Genomic DNA, 6,400 nt, shown 5'->3' on the forward strand with positions numbered 1-6,400 from the left:
TTCTTATAAATAATCCTGACCAATTCTTGGATAGATATGGTAATTTATTTGGGTTTCAAATATACGGGACAGGTTTAGACCCTGGGACAGTATTGTTTATAGGGATAGAGACCGATACGGTAACCTCCCAAACTCATCAAGTATACCATTCCTTTTATGAAGAGATGAGAATAGATAATAAGATCCCCCATAATGCTAAAAACCTGTTCATTGATTTAGCTGAAAGTATTGCCGGTAGTCTTAATGTTACCAACTGCTATGTGTGTGGAGGTACTAACATGGGAGACCAATGGCCTTGGGAAGCAAAGGAGGTAATGTCCGGTTCTGAGGCAGTTGAACAATTAATATCTTCACAAGCCGATTATCAGATGAGTGTTAGAGGTAAATCTGAGTGGAGATGTGGCGAAACAACTGGAGAAGCCTGGTTGCCCGCCTGCTGCCTTTGGACTATGGACCAGACTTTATGGGAATGTGATACCCCAGATAGCTATACCGTGGAGCTGAAAGACTATGGGAATTGGATTGTAAGCTGACTGCCAGGAGTGTAAGCGGATTGTATGCTTTTCTTGTTCAGCTGTTCCAGTTCGGAGTGTTATCTTGTATCCAGTTCGGGAGTTTGGTGTTCTGCAGTAGCTGTGCCTGTCTCTCAAAAAGGGGATTATCGCCTAAACGGATTTTAACCCCTTGTCTGCTGAAACGGTCCGTTACAATTGGTGGCAGAAGTGGGATCGTTCCTACAACCAGAAGGACAGCTACAGGTAACACCATCCCCTGGAATTTACAAAGTGAGGGCAACGCCAGTACCCGTACAGCGTCCCCACCAGCAGTCATGTTCTATCGATATGAAGGCGTAGATTTTGATACTGAGGTACTGAGAAGAATAGCCAAATATGGCCCGAATCCCCGGAAGGAGATTGTTGATGCAGCTGTGCAGCAACTGCTTCAAGAGAACCAGAGGTCACGTGATCTTGAGTATGATTTCATCCTGTTAATGGTGAGACATGGTCAAGGAGATGAGGTAGCCGATATCCTCCTCCAACACAAACCAGAGAAACCCAAAGTAGAGGACTGCATGGAGTGGTACTGGAAAGGCCCCCAGCAGGCAGGTGGAGATGGGACCGAGGTCTCTCTACCGGCCCTACAGGGATGCTGGGCAGTCGGCCCAGATCCCCAGCGGCAGTGTGTGTCCCAGGGAGCAGAAGGTGCAGTCCTTCCTCCCCAGCGGCAGTGTGTACCCCAGGGAGCTGATGGTGTCGTCCATCCTCCCCAGCGGCAGTGTGTAACCCAGGGAGCTGATGGTGTCGTCCATCCTCCCCAGCGGCAGTGTGTAGCCCAGGGAGCAGAAGGTGCCGTCCTTCCTCCCCAGCGGCAGTGTGTACCCCAGGGAGCTGATGGTGTCGTCTGTCCTCCCCAGCGGCAGTGTATGTCCCAGGGAGCAGAAGGTGCAGTCCTTCCTCCCCAGCGGCAGTGTGTACCCCAGGGAGCTGATGGTGTCGTCCATCCTCCCCAGCGGCAGTGTGTAGCCCAGGGAGCAGAAGGTGCAGTCCTTCCTCTCCAGCGGCAGTGTGTACCCCAGGGAGCTGATGGTGTCGTCCATCCTCCCCAGCGGCAGTGTGTAACCCAGGGAGCTGATGGTGTCGTCCGTCCTCCCCAGCGGCAGTGTGTGTCCCAGGGAGCAGAAGGTACCGTCCTTCCTCCCAGCGGCAGTGTGTACCCCAGGGAGCTGATGGTGTCGTCCGTCCTCCCCAGCGGCAGTGTGTAACCCAGGGAGCAGAAGGTGCCGTCCTTCCTCCCCAGCGGCAGTGTGTATCCCAGGGAGATGAAGGGGTCGTCCTTCCTCCCCAGTGGCAGTGTTTATACCAGGGAGCTGATGGTGTCGTCCGTCCTCCCCAGCGGCAGTGTGTGTCCCAGGGAGCAGAAGGTATCGTCCTTCCTCCCCAGCGGCAGTGTGTACCCCAGGGAGCTGATGGTGTCGTCCGTCCTCCCCAGCGGCAGTGTGTGTTCCAGGGAGCAGAAGGTATCGTCCTTCCTCCCCAGCGGCAGTGTGTACCCCAGGGAGCGGAAGGTGCCATCCTTCCTCCCCAGCGGCAGTGTGTACCCCAGGGAGCTGATGGTGTCGTCCGTCCTCCCCAGTGGCAGTGTGTGTCCCAGGGAGCAGAAGGTATCGTCCTTCCTCCCCAGCGGCAGTGTGTACCCCAGGGAGCTGATGGTGTCGTCCGTCCTCTCCAGCGGCAGTGTGTAACCCAGGGAGCCGAAGGTGCCGTCCTTCCTCCCCAGCGGCAGTGTGTACCCCAGGGAGCAGAAGGTGCCCTCCTTCCTCCCCAGCGGCAGTGTGTACCCCAGGGAGCAGAAGGTGCCGTCCTTCCTCCCCAGCGGCAGTGTGTCCTGCAGAGAGCAGAGACCGTCAGTCTCGCACCCCAGCAGCAGGACAAGAGAATGAAAGGGGAGACAGCTGGTCTCCCTTTCCACCAGCAGAGAGAGTGGCAGGGAGAGGAGGCTGCTAACCTCTCTCCCCAGCGGCAGTTTACCGTCCAGAGGGAGGAGCTTGTTACACCCTCTCTCCAGCGGCAGCCTAACCCACCAAGGGGAGATGTTAAGCCCCACAACTGTGCAGATGGGACTGTCTCTGCACTTACAGCCCAAGGGGTAGGGACGGTCGGTCCTGTTCCCCAGCCACAGAGCAGTATAGCCAGAGGGTCTCCCTCCCACAACCAGGCTCCAACCAGGCTACTTCCGCGGTAGTACTGGCACCAGGGCAGAGTACTGCTGGTCTCTGCCCACTCAGCAACCCACCAGGGCAGACTACCAGTCCCCCACACAGCCGTGGTGAGACACCTGGACCTGGACAAAGTTCTCCCCTACCCAGGTGTAGTAACCAGTTATTGTGGGTGGGCTGTACTGCTGTTTCTGTTTTGTGGGTGGGTTGCTGGACTAACCAGGGCACTGACCGGCAGGAGGTCAGATACCCTGTTAGTCTAATTGGTAAAGGGGAGAATTGTGGCGAAAGCAACTTCGCCACTGTGAACTGGAGAAGCCTGGTTGCCCGCCTGCTGCCTTTGGACTATGGACCAGACTTTATGGGAATGTGATACCCCAGATAGCTATACCGTGGAGCTGAAAGACTATGGGAATTGGATTGTAAGCTGACTGCCAGGAGTGTAAGCGGATTGTATGCTTTTCTTGTTCAGCTGTTCCAGTTCGGAGTGTTATCTTGTATCCAGTTCGGGAGTTTGGTGTTCTGCAGTAGCTGTGCCTGTCTCTCAAAAAGGGGATTATCGCCTAAACGGATTTTAACCCCTTGTCTGCTGAAACGGTCCGTTACAGGAGATTAAAGACCTCCATCATAGGTTATGTTTGCATAGCAAGGAAAGGAATGATGTATAATACTTCTGTGGGAGAATTAACTTGTCTAGGGCAAAAAACTTATGATGATGATACAAAGAATACAACTTGGTGGTCGGCTTCAAATGTCTCAGAACCATCTAACCCGTTTGCAAGATATGCCAATTTAAAGGACGTGTGGTTTGATTTATCCATCACATCTAGTTGGAGAGCCCCAGCAAATTTATACTGGATCTGTGGTAAGAAGGCCTATTCGGAGTTGCCACAGGACTGGGAAGGGGCATGTGTGTTGGGTATGCTCAAACCATCCTTCTTCTTGTTACCTATTGAAACAGGTGAGACTTTGGGTGTTAAAGTGTATGATGTGAATCATAGGAAGAAAAGGGGACCCATAGAGATAGGCGCCTGGGAAGATGATGAATGGCCTCCCCAGCGTATTATAGATTATTATGGGCCAGCCACGTGGGCAGAGGATGGTACCTTTGGATATAGAACCCCAATTTATATGCTCAACCGTATTATAAGATTACAGGCGGTGGTTGAGATTATTACTAATGAGACCTCACAAGCGCTTAATCTTCTAGCGAAGCATAATACCAGGATGAGGACAGCAGTATACCAAAATAGATTAGCCTTGGATTACCTATTGGCAGTAGAGGGAGGTGTATGTGGGAAGTTTAACCTGAGCAATTGCTGTCTTCAAATAGATGACGAAGGGCAAGCAATAGCTGTGCTTACTAGCCATATGGTTAAACTAGCGCATGTGCCTACTCAGGTATGGAAAGGGTATAATCCAAGTAGTTGGTTTGGTAGCTGGTATGAGCAGTTTGGAGGGCTTAAGGCATTGGTAGGTGGAGTCCTACTGATTTTAATGTTGTGTCTGCTCCTGCCATGTCTTATCCCCTTAGTAGTTAGGTCTGTGCAAAGCCTGATCGAAAATATAGCAGAAAGGAAGGCTGCAGCACAGATAATGGCCATATATAAATATGAGGCTCTAGATCAGGGAGAACCAATGCAGGAAGAGGAGTGTTAAGGGATTCACATCATAGGAAAAGTCTGGTCTGGTTCATGGTAACCTGAGGTGTATGCAAACCAAGGTTAAGTGATGCCTCAAGTAATTGTGAAATATCAAGAGGCATCAAAGGGGGGAATGTGGTGGAATCTCGGTAAAAATAAATTTAGTAGGCCGAGATTACCACGTGGCATGTGTACGTGCATATGCTGACGTATCGATCAGTTAGTTGCACGTGGCAAGATACGATCAGTAGTGTACGGAGCATGTGCAAGAATACAGGATGTAGTATTCCCCTCCTCCATTGTGCTGGACAAGCCATGCGGTCAAGCAGGAAGTTAATTCTTATTTGTATTGATTGGTCAAGAGAATGTGCGGGTGGAGCTTAATATGGGAGGAGTTATGTGCCTATATAAGGAGCCTGCACTATTGTCCGGGGCTCAGAACTTGTTGTATTTTGGTGACATTAGTCCCTCTGAGTCCCGATCGGTGAACCGAATAAAGAATCTCTTCCTTCCTGAAGAAACCTGTGTCCATCTCTCTGTGCTTGGCTTCCGTCAGTTTCTCCGGTATCAGCACCTTTCACACACTACACCACTACACACGCACACACATACTGCACCCTTCACACATATAATGCACCCATCACACACACTGCACCCCTACACACAAACAGAGTACCACTACACACACTGAATCCCTACTCACACAGTGCACCCCTCACTGCAGTCTGTCTGTGTGTATTTAGAAGTCTGTATGTATGTTTGTGTATTCAGCAGTCTGTGTGTGTATGTACTCAGCAGTCTGTGTGTGTGTGTGTAGCAGTCTTTCTGTGTGTATTTAGCAGTCTGTTTGTGTATTTATTCAACAGTCTGTATATATTAAACAGTCTGTGTGTATTCAGTAGTCTGCGTGTATTCAACAATCTGTCTGTGTGTATTCAGCAATCTGTGTGTATTCAGCAATATGTTTGTGTGTGTTTAGCAGTCTGTGTGTGTGTCTATTCAGCAGTCTGTGAATATATTCAGCAGTTTATGTGTATTCAGCAGTCTGTGTGTGTGTATTTCTGAAAAAGCAATAAACATAAGATTAATTTTATCGATAATTTCCATTTTTATTCCTGTGAGTGGTTGTGTAGGCAAGACCCCTGCACTGCTTTTCTTGGGGGCCTATTATGCATTTAAGACAGCCCTGTTTAGGGAAAAAAAAATTCAGCACTATTAAAAAAATCGGCCATTTTTTCTCTTTTTTTGTGTGGTTATTTTACCAAACTGCCATGCTTTGTTGTATGCGGATTTACAATCTTTCCGTCATGATTTCTGCCAGAAATACGTTGTGTTGCACTTTTCTTTTTTCCACCACTTTAAATTTCGTGGTGTAATCAGAAAATGGCTGTTTGTGCAATAAATGGCACAATATAGACAAAGCAAAGTCAGCACTTTTAAGACAATCTTTTTACAAAATACAAACAGATTAGAAAATAAGAACAAAAGGCCCCTTTTAGAACACTTTGATAAATCTTCCCCATTGTGTGACTTGATAAGTCTCCATTAAGAATACCTGGATTTAGAAAAAACATGTCAGATTTGGCAATCTTATAACATAATTCAGTTGCCCTAGCATGTGGCACACCATGTGCTGTACACACAGTGTTTTGAAAAATGCTCAGTGGGTTTGGCTAACAAACACCTTTAAAACCTTTAAAGGGTACCAAACCAATCATACATAGGTAAAGTAGGACATCAAGTGGCCACAGCGTGCCTTGCAGGTTACTGTAAGCTGTTTGTGTTCTGCCTATAGAAGTTGGCACTGAAAATAAATTCAGAGATTTGCATATTTTTTCAGGGGTATTAACTGAAGTGAGAATTGTGGTGAATTCAAAATTGTTGGTCAAAAAAGCCAAATTGGAAAATTTAAGGTTTTTTTTTTTTTTATTATTTACAAATTCTGGCTTAACATTTGAAATACAATAGGTGGACTAACATACATGTATTTGAAAAAATAGGAGTTGGAGGCAGAGGGACACACAGTGTTAAGAAGCCCTGC

This window comes from Pelobates fuscus, chromosome 7, assembly GCF_036172605.1.
Source record: "Pelobates fuscus isolate aPelFus1 chromosome 7, aPelFus1.pri, whole genome shotgun sequence".
Lineage (NCBI taxonomy): Eukaryota > Metazoa > Chordata > Amphibia > Anura > Pelobatidae > Pelobates > Pelobates fuscus.